Genomic DNA, 15,298 nt, shown 5'->3' with positions numbered 1-15,298 from the left:
GACCTGTTAAGTTGCCTGAAAATAAACGCAGTTGACAGTGAGAGGGCGTTTTATTTTTGGCTGAGTTTAGTACTCCCATTTGAAAGAAGTTCTTAATTTGATGGACAAATTAATTTAGTCAAGTTTAGTGTTTTGCTTCAATATCCCATGCCTGCAGTGATTACATTCAAGCTTGTGAATCTACCAACTTGCTGAATGCATTTGCAGTTTCAGGTTGTATTTTTGAATGTGTTTTTCCAAATAGAGATTAAATGGTGAATAATGTCTGTCATTTTGGAGTCACTTCACTTGTTTTGTCAGTAAGTTTAGAAGATGTTTCTGTTTCTGAACACTTCTACATTCTTGTGGATGCTACCATGATTACGAATAATCAGGAATGAATCGTGAAAAAAAAAAAGAAGAATAAATATAAGTTAGAGGCACAAAGATCAGAATAAATGCTAATCCTCGCAAGATCATAGGTGAGAGGTTAGCATGTTTTGTTGTAGTCCTCTGTTATTGGTAATGGTGAGAGTTAGCATGTTTTGTTGTAGTCCTCTGTTATTGGTAATGGTGAGAGGTTAGTAATGTTTGTTGTAGTCTCTGTTATTGGTAATGGTGAGAGGTTAGCATTTTTTTGTTGTAGCCTCTGTTATTGGTAATGGTGAGAGTTAGCATGTTTTGTTGTAGCCTTCGTTATTGGTAATGTTGAGAAGGTTAGTATGTTTTGTTGTAGCCTCTAACTTTCTCACTTATTATTCATGATTCATTCATGATTTTCTTAATCATGGCATCATCAGGATTAAATTATTATTGTTTAGAAACAGGTAATCTACTCACTTAGACAGAAAAATTACTCCAGGCATCATCCACCATTCAGTTACTATTGGGCAAAACATAACCCAAAACACAACCAAAATAAACTGCAAATGCAACCAACGAGTTTGAGTCACAAGCTTGACGTAGTCGTTGTGTTCAAGGAATATCGACCAAAATACTAAACTTTTGAATACTTAAACTTTTGGGCGCTACGGATCCGTTACCGGGATCATTTTACTAAAACAACCATTGAATTGCAGTGCGCAAAATCAAAAATAATCTAAAAAATATTTATAATCATGCAATCACAAGTGAAATATACCAAAACACAGTTTAGCTTGTTGTTAATCGCACCTATTGTGTCAGATTTTGAAAATATGCTTTGGCAGCGAAAGCAATCCAAGCTTTTGGGAGTGTACCAATCAAATGCGTAGAACAGTTTAGCCTTAAATTAGCTTGGTCACGAAGTCAGAAAAGCAATAAAAATTAATCGCTTACCTTTGATAATCTTCGGATTGTTTGCACTCACGAGACTCCCAGTTACACAAAATGTTATTTTTGTTCGATAAATATGACTTATCAGCAAAATTAGTATTAGATATCGAAAAAAAACGCTAGTTGGGTTGCGCATTATGTTCAGAAACCACAGCCTCGTTCCGTTCCTGAAAGGCAGACAAAATTCCAAAAGTATCCGTAATGTTCGTAGAAACATGTCAAAACATTTTTATAATCAATCCTCAGGTTGTTTTAACATTACAATAAACGATAATATTTCAACAGGACGATAACCTACTCAATAAAAGAAGAAAAGAAAATGTTGAGCTAGCCTCTCGCGTCAGGAACAATCAAAGGACACCTGACTTTCGTTCTAAATAATCTCGCTTCATTTTCGAAATTAAAGCCCTGAAACTAAAGCCTCGTGCACAGGCCTGAGGAAGCATTGGGAAAAGGAATCTGGTTATTGGTAATGGTGAGAGGTTAGCATGTTTTGTTGTAGCCTCTGTTATTGGTAATGGTGAGAGGTTAGCATGTTTTGTTGTAGCCTCTGTTATTGGTAATGGTGAGAGGTTAGTATGTTTTGTTGTAGCCTCTAACTTTCTCACTTATTATTCATGATTCATTCATGATTTTTCTTAATCATGGCATCATCAGGATTAAATTATTATTGTTTAGAAACATGTAATCTACTCACTTAGACAGAAAATTACTCCAGGCATCATCCACCATTCAGTTACTATTGGGCAAAACATAACCCAAAACACAACCAAAATAAACTGCAAATGCAACCAACGAGTTTGAGTCACAAGCTTGACGTAGTCGTTGTGTTCAAGGAATATCGGACCAAATACTAAACTTTTGAATACTTAAACTTCTTGGCGCTACGGATCCCGTTACCGGGATCATTTTACTAAACAACCATTGAATTGCAGTGCGCCAAATTCAAAAATAATCCTAAAAATATTTATAATCATGCAATCACAAGTGAAATATACCAAAACACAGTTTAGCTTGTTGTTAATCCACCTATTGTGTCAGATTTTGAAAATATGCTTTGCAGCGAAAGCAATCCAAGCTTTTGTGAGTGTACCAATCAATGCTAGAACAGTTAGCCTTAAATTAGCTTGGTCACGAAAGTCAGAAAAGCAATAAAATTAATCGCTTACCTTTGATAATCTTCGGATGTTTGCACTCACGAGACTCCCAGTTACACAAATGTTATTTTTGTTCGATAAATATGACTTATCACAAATTAGTATTATATCGAAAAAAACGCTAGTTGGGTTGCGCATTATGTTCAGAACCACAGCCTCGTTCCGTTCCTGAAAGGCAGACAAATTCCAAAAAGTATCCGTAATGTTCGTAGAAACATGTCAAACATTTTTATAATCAATCCTCAGGTTGTTTTTAACATACATAAACGATAATATTTCAACCGGACGATAACCTACTCAATAAAAGAGAAAGAAAATGTTGAGCTAGCCCTCTCGCGTCAGGAACTAATCAAAGGACACCTGACTCGTTCTAAATAATCTCGCTCATTTTTCGAAATTAAAGCCTGAAACTAAGCCTCGTCACAGCCTGAGGAAGCCATTGGAAAAGGAATCTGGTTGATACGCCTTTTAAATAGAGGGGCAGGAAACAGAACAGGGATTTTTATTTTTAAAGCACTTCCGGGTTGGATTTCCTCAGATTTTTGCCTGCGGAATCAGTTTTGTTATACTCACAGACAATATTTTGACAGTTTTGGAGACTGGAGTGTTTTCTATCCCAATCTGTTAATTATATGCATATTCTACGATCTGGGCCTGAGAAATAGTCCGTTTACATTGGGAACATTATAAAATATTTAAAAAACATTCTGGCTCCTAGCGTCAAGAAGTTTTAATACTACTTTAATGCACTATAAGTGAGTTGGTTAGAATACTTATGACTTCTTTAAATAGGGGACTAGATACATAAAGTGCTTTCATTTCTAAATGGTGACACAGATGTATTAAAATACCCACAAATAAAAGGTGACATTATATACTGTCACCTCATATGAAACATTTGATCTGAAATCCAAAAAGTTGGAGTATAGAGCCAYATTTAAAATGTTAGCTTCACTGTCAAAATRGATATGGTGTGGACTGTATACTCAATACAATCTAMATCTGATACCTCACTGTCTGTCTTTTGACTGATACTGCTTTTTAAACTGGWCTGGTCRGTCTACTMWAATATTTGTTAATATGCATCTTTCTATCTGCAAGCAATACTTGKATAATTTGTCATTTCTAATAATRAAACAYTMATTYATGAATAGATATGGCAGGTTTCAGGACACTGACGTATCTGAACATTTATTTAAAAAAATATACTGCCACTATATTCAAGTCCAAAGAATATCAGTGTGATTTTAATATGATTTGACTCTTTGCAGGCTGTCAGGCTGTCTAGTCACAGAGGAAGGCTGTGCTTCTCTGGTCTCAGCTCTGAGGTCAAACCCCTCACACCTGAGAGAGCTGCGACCTGAGCTACAATCACCCAGGAGACTCAGGAGTCAGACTGCTCTCTGCTGGACTGGAGGATCCACACTGCAGACTGGAGAAACTCAAGTATGTAGAGGGTTTATGTCCATGTTCATATCAGACATGTTTGACTTATCAGGCTAGTTAAGACAAACATTCTAACCCCACTTGACAAAGTATATCTGACTGTGTGTGTGTGTGTGTGTGTGTGTGTGTGTGTGTGTGTGATGTTGTGTGTGGTGTGTGTGTGTCTGTGTGTGTGTGTGTGTGTGTGTGTGTGGTGTAGTGTTCAGGTGTATCCCTCAATGACTGTCTGTTCTTCTGCTTACCGCTACAGTGTGGAACATGGTGGAGAGATACAAATGAAACCTGGGCTTAGAAAATGTGAGTGTTGACTGCTGTGAAGAATATGACTAAGAATAAGTCTTAATTCAAGTTAAGTCAAAGTCAAAGACCACCATCATTACTTACTTGGTCATATTAAATATCAGCTGTAGTTCTACAGAAGCAGAAATCAGGGCACCAACGTTTACAAAGAGTTGCTTTGAAATGTGTGTGGTGTGTTGTGTGTTGGTGTTGTGTGTGTGTGTGTGGGTTGTGTTTGTGTGTTTGTGTGTGTGTGTGTGTGTGTGTGTGTGTGTGTGTAATTAATGGGAATAAGTGTGTTTTTATATTACATACAGTATAACATATGATCATTCAACAAGTCTCAAGTTACCTTAACTTCTCCTTTTGATACCTAGAAACATCTACATTAAATGAATTAGTGAAAAGTGAGTTAACATTCTAATGTGAATGATGATGATTATGTGTCTGGTTTCATCCATCAGATGTCTGTGATCTACACTGGACCACAAGTATTCAGACACCCTCCTCTGTCTGAGAGAACAGAAAGGTGACATGTGAGGAGGAGAGGACAGCCGTACCTGATCACCCAGAGAGATTTGAGCACTGTGGACAGTTGCTGTGTAGAGAGGGTCTGATGGGGCCTTTACTGGGAGGTAGAGTGGAGTGGGAAAGGGCTGATATAGGAGTGACATATAAAGGAATCAACAGGAGAGGAGGGGTAACGACTGTTGGCTTGGATACAATGACAAGTCCTGGTGTCTACCTGCTCTGACAACAGTTACACTGCCTGGCACAATAATAATCCACTACCATAGACGTCCCCTCCTCCAGCTCCCACAGAGTAGGAGTGTATCTGGACTGGTCAGCCGGCACTCTGTCCTTCTATAGAGTCTCCTCTGACACACTGACCCACCTGTACACATTCACCTCCACATTCATTGAGCCCCTCTATCCAGGGTTTCATCTTTGGTATGATGAACCTCAGTGTCCCTGTGTCAGGTGGTCTCTATGTCAAACACTACATGATGTTTCACTCTAATCAGGGTCATGTTCAGTAAGATACACTGGAGCAACAATGTAGTATATCTCTCTAGTGTGTAATGTTGTGGTAGAATGTGCTGAAAGTGTGGTGTACTAAAACATGGGGTTAGGTTTAACGCTCAGACACACACCTTCAACACATTCTACCACAAAATGTGTTAATATGACAGTACAGTAATAGATGGAAGAAGAGAGGTGGAAATGTTTTAATATTGATCACAATATGACAGTACAGTAATAGATGGAAGAAGAGGTGGAAATGTTTTAATATTGATCACAATATGACAGTACAGTAATAGATGGAAGAAGAGAGGTGGAAATGTTTTAATATTGATCACAATATGACAGTACAGTAATAGATGAAGAAGAGAGGTGGAAATGTTTTAATATTGATCACAATATGACAGTACAGTAATAGATGGGAGAAGAGAGGTGAAATGTTTTAATATGATCACAATATGACAGTACAGTAATAGATGGAAGAAGAGAGGTGGAAATGTTTTAATATTGATCACAATATGACAGTACAGTAATAGATGGAAGAAGAGAGGTGGAAATGTTTTAATGTTGATCAATATGACAGTACAGTAATAGATGGAAGAAGAGAGGTGGAAATGTTTTAATATGATCACAATATGACAGGACAGTAATAGATGGAGAAGAGAGGTGGAAATGTTTTAATATGATCCCAATATGACAGTACAGTAATAGATGGAAGAAGAGAGTGGAAATGTTTTAATATTGATCACAATATGACAGACAGTAATAGATGGAAGAAGAGAGGTGGAAATGTTTTTAATTGATCACAATATGACAGTACAGTAAAAGATGGGAGAAGAGAGGTGGAAATGTTTTAATATTGATCACAATATGACAGTACAGTAATAGATGAAGAAGAGGTGGAAAGTGTTTAATATTGATCACAATATGACAGTACAGTAATAGATGGAAGAAGAGAGGTGGAAATGTTTTAATATGATCACAATATGACAGTACAGTAATAGATGGAAGAAGAGAGGTGGAATGTTTTAATATTGATCACAATATGACAGTACAGTAATAGATGGGAGAAGAGAGGTGGAAATGTTTTAATTATGATCACAATATGACAGTACAGTAATAGATGGAAGAAGAGAGGTGGAAATGTTTAATATTGATCACAATATGACAGTACAGTTATAGATGGAAGAAGAGAGGTGGAAATGTTTTAATGTTGATCAAATATGACAGTACAGTAATAGATGGAAGAAGAGAGGTGGAAATGTTTTAATATTGATCACCAATATGACAGTACAGTAATAGATGGAAGAAGAGAGGTGGAAATGTTTTAATATTGATCACAATATGACAGTACAGTAATAGATGGAAGAAGAGAGGTGTAAATGTTTTAATATTGATCACAATATGACAGTACAGTAATAGATGGAAGAAGAGAGGTGGAAATGTTTTAATATTGATCACAATATGACAGGACAGTAATAGATGGAAGATAGGTGGAAATGTTTTAATATTGATCACAATATGACAGTACAGTAATAGATGGAAGAGAGGTGGTGTCACGTTCCTGACCTGTTTTCTGTTATTTTGTATGTGTTTAGTTGGTCAGGGCGTGAGTTGGGGTGGGCATTCTATGTTTTGTGTTTCTATGTTTAGGTCCCTTGTAATTAGCCTTATATGGTTCTCGATCAGGGACAGGTGTTTGACGTTTCCTCTGATTGAGAACCATATAAAGGTTGGCTGTTCACACTGTTTGTTGGTGGGTGATTGTCTTCCGTGTATGTGCACCACACGGGACTGTTTCGGTTCGTTCGTTTGTTGTAGTCTGTACCTGTTCGTGCGTTCTTCGTGTTATTTGTAAGTTCTCATGTTTTAGGTCAGTCTACGTGCGTTTGTTATTTTGTAGTTTGTTGAAGTGTTTTCGGTTTTGGTATTTACTTTAATAAACTTCATTATGTATTCACAACTCGCTGCATTTTGGTCCTCCGATCCTTCTCTCCTCTCCTCGTCCGAGGAGGAAGAACTAGACAATCGTTACAGGTGGAAATGTTTTAATATTGATCACAATATGACAGTACAGTAATAGATGGAAGAAGAGAGGTGTAAATGTTTTAATATTGATCACAATATGACTACAGTAATAGATGGAAGAAGAGAGGTGGAAATGTTTTAATACCGATCACAATATGACAGGACAGTGATAGGGGTAGTTTTAAGAACATAGAAATGGGTCGTATTCAGTTGAAGAGGAAGGCTTTATGTCATTTCTACCCTCCCTCTCTGGTGCTCGATGTCGCCGGTCTACTAACCACCGGTCCTGGCAACCTATCTTTACACACACCTGCCAACCGATCTTTACACCCAACTGGCAACCGATCTTTACAGACACCTGGCAACCTTTTTTTACAGACACCTGGCAACCTTCATTACACATACTTGCTCCTCATTATTACACACACCTGGCAACATTCATTACTCACCTGCCCCTCATTATTACACACACCTGGCAACCTTCATTACTCACCTGCTCCTATTCATTACACACACCCGGCAACCTTCATTACATTTACATTTAAGTCATTTAGCAGACCTCCTTATCCAGAGCGACTTACAAATTGGTGCTTCACCTTATTGATATCCATGGAACAACCACTTTACATTACTCACCTTGCTCTATTTATCAGACACACCTGGACTTCATCCCTCTGCTTCCTCTTTATATAGAACTCTGTTGTTGTCACCGACCAGGCAGTACTGGTTTATGTTTCTATGTTTAGACCTTCTCTTGTTTTGTATCGCTTCCATGTTTTCATCGTTAAACTCACTAACTGCACTCAAGTCTGTTGTTACTACTGTATGATCTGAGAGAACAGGACACTAATCATTCTATGTTGTTACTACTGTAGATACTGAGAGAACAGGACACTAATCATTCTCTGTTGTTACTACTGTAAGATACTGAGAGAACAGGACACTAATCATTCTGTTTTTACTACTGTATGATACTGAGAGAACAGGACACTAATCATTCTGTTACTCACGGTATGATACTGAGAGAAACAGGACACTAATCATTCTGTTGTTACTACTGTAAGATAACTGAGAAGAACAGGACACTAATCATTCTATGTTGTTTACATATGGTTGATTACTGAGAGAACAGGACACTAATCATTCTGTTGTTACTACTGTATGATACTGAGAGAACAGGACACTAATCATTCTGTTGTTACTACTGTAGATACTGAGAGAACAGGACACTAATCATTTCTGTTACTACTGTATGATCTACTAGAACAGGACACTAATCATTCTGTTGTTACTACTGTATGATACTGAGAGAACAGAACACTAATCATTATGTTGTTACTACTCATGATACTGAGAGAACAGGACACTAATCATCTGTTGTTACTACTGTATGATACTGAGAGAAACGGAACACTAATCATTCTATGTTGTTACTACTGTATGATACTGAGAGAACAGGACACTAATCATTCTGTTTTACTACTGTATGATACTGAGAGAACAGGACACTATCATTCTGTGTTACTACTGTATGATACTGAGAGAACAGGACACTAATCATTCTGTTGTTACTACTGTATGATACTGAGAGAACAGGACACTAATCATTCTTGTTGTTACTATGCTATGATACTGAGAGAACAGGACACTAATCATTCTGTTGTTACTACTGTATGATACTGATGAGAAACAGGACACTCAATCATTCTGTTGTTACTACTGTAAGATACTGAGAGAAACAGGACACTAATCATTCTGTTGTTTACTACTGTATGATACTGAGAGAACAGGAACACTAATCATTCTGTTGTTACTACTGTATGATACTGAGAGAACAGGACACTAATCATTCTATGTTGTTACTACTGTAAGATACTGAGAGAACAGGACACTAATCATTCTTTGTTACTAATGTTGATACTGAGAGAACAGGACACTAATCATTCTGTGTTTACTACTGTATGATACTGAGAGAAACAGGACACTAATCATTTCTGTTGTTACTACTGTATGATACTGAGAGAACAGGACACTAATCTATATGTTGTTACTACTGTATGATCTGAGAGAACAGGACACTAATCATTCTGTTGTTACTACTGTATGATACTGAGAGAACAGGACACTAATCATTTATGTTGTTACTACTGTATGATGGACGAGAACAGGACACTAATCATTCTGTTGTTACTACTGTATGATACTGAGAAGAACGGAACTAATCATTCTGTTGTTACTACTGTATGATCTGAGAGAACAGGACACTAATCATTCTGTGTTACTTACTGTAAGATACTGAGAGAACAGGACACTAATCATTCTTTGTTACTACTGTATGTATACTAGAGAACAGGACACTAATCATTCTGTTGTTACTACTGTATGATACTGAGAGAACAGGACACTAAATCATTCTATGTTGTACTACTGTATGATACTGAGAGAACAGGACACTAATCCTTCTATGTTGTTACTACTGTATGATCTGAGAGAGAACAGGACACTAATCATTCTATTGTTGTTACTACTGTATGATACTAAGAGAGAAACAGGACACTAATCATTCTGTTGTTACTACTGTAGATACTGAGAGAACAGGACACTAATCATTCTGTTGGTACTACTGTAATGATACTGAGACAGGACACTAATCATTCTATGTTGTTACTACTGTATGATACTGAGAGAACAGGACACTAATCATTCTGTTGTTACTACTGTATGATACTGAGAGAACAGGACACTAATCATTCATGTTGTTACTACTGTATGATACTGAGAGAACAGGACACTAATCATTCTGTTGTTACTACTGTATGATACTGAGAGAAACAGACACTAATCATTCTGTTGTTACTATCTTATGATACTGAGAAACAGGACACTAATCATTCTGTTTGTACTACTGTATGATACTGAGAGAACAGGACACTAATCATTCTATGTTGTTAACTACTGTAGATACTGAGAGAAACAGGACACTAATCATTCTGTTGTTACTACTGTTAGATACTGAGAGACAGGACACTAATCATTCTGTTGTTACTACTGTATGATACTGAGAGAACAGGACACAATCATCTATGTTGTTACTACTGTAGATACTGAGAGACAGGACACTAATCATTCTGTTGTTACTACTGTATGATACTGAGAGAACAGGACACTAATCATTCTATGTTGTTACTACTGTATGTACTGAGGAGAACAGGACACTAATCATTTTTGTTACTACTGTATGATACTGAGAGAACAGGACACTAATCATTCTGTTGTTACTACTGTATGATACTGAGAGAGAACAGGACACTAATCATTCTGTTTTACTACTGTATGATACTGAGAAGAACAGGACACTAATCATTCTCTGTTGTTACTACTGTAAGATACTGAGAGAACAGGACACTAATCATTCTGTTGTTACTACTGTAAGATACTGAGAGAACAGGACACTAATCATTCTGTTGTTACTACTGTAAGATACTGAGAGAACAGGACACTAATCATTCTTTGTACTTACTGTATGATACTAGAGAACAGGACACAATCATTCTGTTGTTACTACTGTAAAGATACTGAGAGAACAGGACACTAATCATTCTATTTGTTACTACTGTATGATACTGAGAGAACAGGACACTAATCATTCTATGTTGTTACTACTGTATGATACTGAGAGAACAGGACACTAATCATTCTTGTGTTACTACTGTATGATACTGAGAGAACAGGACACTATCATTCTGTTGTTACTACTGTAGATACTGAGAGAACAGGACACTAATCATTCTATGTTGTTACTACTGTATGATACTGAGAGAACAGGACACTAAATCATTCTTGTTGTTACTACTGTAAGATACTGAGAGAACAGGACACTAATCATTCTATGTTGTTACTACTGTAAGATACTGAGAGAACAGGACACTAATCATTCTGTTGTTACTACTGTATGATACTGAGAGAACAGGACACTAATCATTCTATGTTGTACTACTGTATGATACTGAGAGAACAGGACACTAATCATTCTATGTTTTTACTACTGTAAGATACTGAGAGAACAGGACACTAATCATTCTGTTGTTACTACTGATGATACTGAGAGAACAGGACACTAATCATTCTGTTGTTACTACTGTAAGATACTGAGAGAACAGGACACTAATCATTCTATGTTGTTACTACTGTATGATACTGAGAGAACAGGACACTAATCATTCTATGTTGTTCACTACTGTAAGATACTGAGAGAACAGGACACTAATCATTCTTGTTGTTACAACTGTATTGATACTGAGAGAACAGGACACTAATCATTTCTTGTTTTACTACTGTATGATCTGAGAGAACAGGACACTAATCATCTGTTGTTACTACTGTATGATACTGAGAGAACAGGACACTAATCATTCTATGTTGTTACTAATGTGATACTGAGAGAACAGACACTAATCATTCTATGTGTTACTTACTGTATGATACTGAGAGAACATGACCACTAATCATTTCTGTTGTTACTACTGTATGATACTGAGAGAACAGGACACTAATCATTCTGTTACGTTACTGCTAGGATACTGAGAGAAACAGGAACACATATCATTCTGTTGTTACTACTGTATGATCTGAGAGAACAGGACACTAATACTTCTGTTTTACTACTGTATGATACTGGAGAAACAGGACACTAATCATTCTATGTTGTTACTATCGTATGATACTGAGAGAACAGCGACACTATCATTCTTTACTACTGTATGATCTGAGAGAACAGGACACTAATCATTCTGTTGTTACTACTGTTAGTATACTGAGAGAACAGGACACTAATCATTCTTTGTTACTACTGTATGATACTGAGAGAACAGGACACTAATTACTTCTGTTGTTACTACTGTATGATACTGAGAGAACAGGACACTAATCATTCTGTTGTTACTACTGTATGATACTGAGAGAACAGGACACCTAATCATTCTATTGTTGTTACTACTGTATGATACTGAGAGAACAGGACACTAAATCATTCTTTGTTGTTACTAATGTATGATACTGAGAGAACAGGACACTACATCATTCTGTTGTTACTTACTGTATGATACTGAGAGAACAGGACACTAATCATTCTGTTGTTACTACTGTATGATACTGAGAGAACAGGACACTAATCATTCTGTTGTTACTACTGTATGATACTGAGAGAACAGGACACTAATCATTCTGTTGTTACTACTGACTGTATCACCACACACAAGGCCATAGCTCTGTTGAGACGGTACATATTGCCACAGAGTCACCATGACTGTATCACCACACAAGGCCATAGCTCTGTTGAGACGGTACATATTGCCACAGAGTCACCATGACTGTATCACCACACTGGGCCATAGCTCTGTTGAGACTGTCCATATTGCCACAGGGTCACCATGACTGTATCACCACACTAGACCATAGCTCTGTTGAGACTGTCCATATTGCCACAGAGTCACCATGACTGTATCACCACACTGGGCCATAGCTCTGTTGAGACAGTCCATATTGCCACAGAGTCACCATGACTGTATCACCACACTAGGCCATAGCTCTGTTGAGACTGTCCATATTACCACAGGGTCACCATGACTGTATCACCACACAACAATGACGGTAGGCCCTTAACTCTACCTTTGGAGCACCATTTACAGAACCCCCGCCGTGGCCTATGGACATGCTGCACCATTAACCCAATTCTTTTTTTTCATCGTCTTCATCAAACAGGAAATACATCAGGTAAACAGGGTTCTGAGGCGTCTCCATCAGGGGTCAGTAATGACATGGTAATTGTCACGGCTCCTCCTCTGCAGTGCAGGGGGCGGTTCCTCCTGCAGGCAGAGGAGGGTCGTTAGTGATTGGAGCCACCTGGGCTCAGGATATAAAGCTGTCACTAATCACTTCTCTCTCTCTCTCTCTGCTCCTCCAGGTATGCTCATGATTTGTTTGTTCCTTTGTAGTTTTGCATAGTTTTCACTCAGTCATGTTCACACACACATATTCACACATCCATGCACTTTACATACACCTTACATTATGATACTTCCACACCTCATTCCTTTTTCTTAGTTTAATGTTAATAGTTTTGTTTATAATAAAGAACACTTTTTTAAATTGGCCTATACCTGTTTGCGTCCCCTCATTTTTGTCACAGGCTATGAGCCAGCTTGTGACAAGTGGGGGCTCGTCCGGGATAGTAGTTAACTTGGGTTAGTTTAGTTTTGTTTGCCAAATTTTTTTTGAGGGTATGTTTTGGTTGGGCCAATTTTGTTGAAGAGAGCATTGAGAGCCATGTGTTCTTTTGGTTCAGTTAGCTTGGTAGCTAAGCAATTCACTCTGGGTTTTTCTGGGTTTTGTTCAGGTGGGAATCCTCTCCTGTTCAGGCTTATCAGCGAGTGTCCATAGGAGGCTCGTGGTGTTTTTGTTTTAGGTGGCAGTGAACGTGGGTAGAGCATCCCTTTCCCTTTTCCCCTACATCGGCTCGGGAGCACCTCCGTGGTTATGGGAGGGCCGCCAGTTTCTGGTTGTCTTTTCCACTCCACTGGTTTTGTGTGCATAAAACCCCACCACATGTGACTGCACGAAGACCAGGGCCAGTTAGTTAGTTGTTTTTGGAGGATAGTGGGGTGTGGCTCCTGTCCTTGAACCCAGACTGACAGCAGGTGAGTTGTGTGTTTTTTTGAGCATTTGTAAGAGTATTATTGGTTGAGGAAAATGTCTTCCATTTTGCGTAGTTTGTTCAAGCTCCTTCAGAGGTAGCCTTAGAGTTGTGTACTAAGGAGCAGTTAATTGAAATTGCTGAACATTATCAGATTAAGATTGTTGATAAAAAAATTAAAGAGACTGTTAAAACTAGCGTAAAGCAGGGTCTTAGGGAAATGGGTGTTTTTGACGGTCAGTATACTAGTAGTGAGGGTGCAAGTTTTCAGTCTAGTCCTTTAACTTTTGAGCAGCAGAGGGAACTGTTGCAAACGCAGTTAGAGAGAGAGCGATTGAGAAATGCTAATAGACCAGAAAGACTACCACAGTTTGATGTTTCACAGAATCTCCGTTTGTTGCCTAAATTTGATGAGTCAGATCCAGACACATACTTTYCTTTATTTGAGCGTATTGCGGAGGCTAGAGCTTGGTCAGATTTGGACATGACTATGTTGTTGCAATGTGTACTTACAGGTAAAGCACATGAGGCTTTTGCAGCACTGAGTGTAGCTGACAGTAAAGTATATGCTAAAGTTAAATCAGCAGTTCTGAAGGTCTACGAGCTTCGTCAACGTTTTCGTTACAGGAAAAAGTTAGATTCACAAACCTATTCTGAGTTTGTTCGTGATTTGACTTCTGCATTTAATCGTTGGTGTACAGCTTCTGAAGTTAGTACTTTTGAGGGTCTGTCTAATTTGATTGTGTTAGAACAGTTCAAAAATTCTGTGTCTGACCAGGTTGCTTCATAAATGAATGAACGTAAAGTTAAGTCTCCAAGTGATGCAGCAATCCTTGCAGATGAGTACAGGCTAACACATGAAAGCCATTTTGAGTCAAACAGTGACATGTACCATAAAACTAACTTTACTCCTAGGAAGAGTAGGTCACATTTTTTTGGAGCTTCTTTCCAAAGGCCTCAGCAGAAGTTTGGGTCTGGAGGATAACATAACAAGTTAATGAAACAATCACATAACTCTGCTAGACTGCTCTGCTCTCCCTCCACAGCAGCTCATATCTCTCAGAGTCACTGATGTCACCCAGCCCATCAGGGCTCAAAGGCCCCCAATTACCAAATATAAATAACCTCCCCACATTCTCTGTCTACCCTCTCCCTCTCTCTCTTTCCCTCTGTTCTGACTCTCTACCCTCCCTCTCTCTCTCTCTTTCCCTCTGTTCTGACTCTCTACCATCCCTCTCTCTCTCTTTCCCTCTGTTCTGACTCTCTACCCTCCCTCTCTCTCTCTTTCCCTTCTGTTCTGACTCTCTACCCTCCCTCTCTCTCTCTTTCCCTCTGTTCTGACTCTCTACCCTCCTCTCTCTCTTCTTTCCCTCTGTTCTGA

The 15,298-nt window shown here is 38.2% G+C and overlaps 1 long non-coding RNA gene across 1 annotated transcript in view; it reads left to right on the top strand.

The window, feature by feature from the left end:
• Positions 1-4,349, top strand: part of LOC139027788 (uncharacterized) — a 331,562-nt gene extending 327,213 nt beyond the window's left edge. Inside the window, exons 2-3 of the long non-coding RNA XR_011479955.1 lie at positions 3,722-3,896; positions 4,147-4,349. This is a non-coding gene — a long non-coding RNA (uncharacterized lncRNA). The remainder of the gene's footprint in view (positions 1-3,721; positions 3,897-4,146) is intronic.
• Positions 4,350-15,298: the final 10,949 nt, after the last annotated feature.

Source organism: Salvelinus sp. IW2-2015, linkage group LG5 (assembly GCF_002910315.2).
Source record: "Salvelinus sp. IW2-2015 linkage group LG5, ASM291031v2, whole genome shotgun sequence".
In the NCBI taxonomy this organism is placed as follows: Eukaryota; Metazoa; Chordata; class Actinopteri; order Salmoniformes; family Salmonidae; genus Salvelinus; species Salvelinus sp. IW2-2015.
The sequence above is the reverse complement of the archived record's forward strand: the minus strand, read 5'-3'. Positions and strand labels throughout refer to the sequence as shown.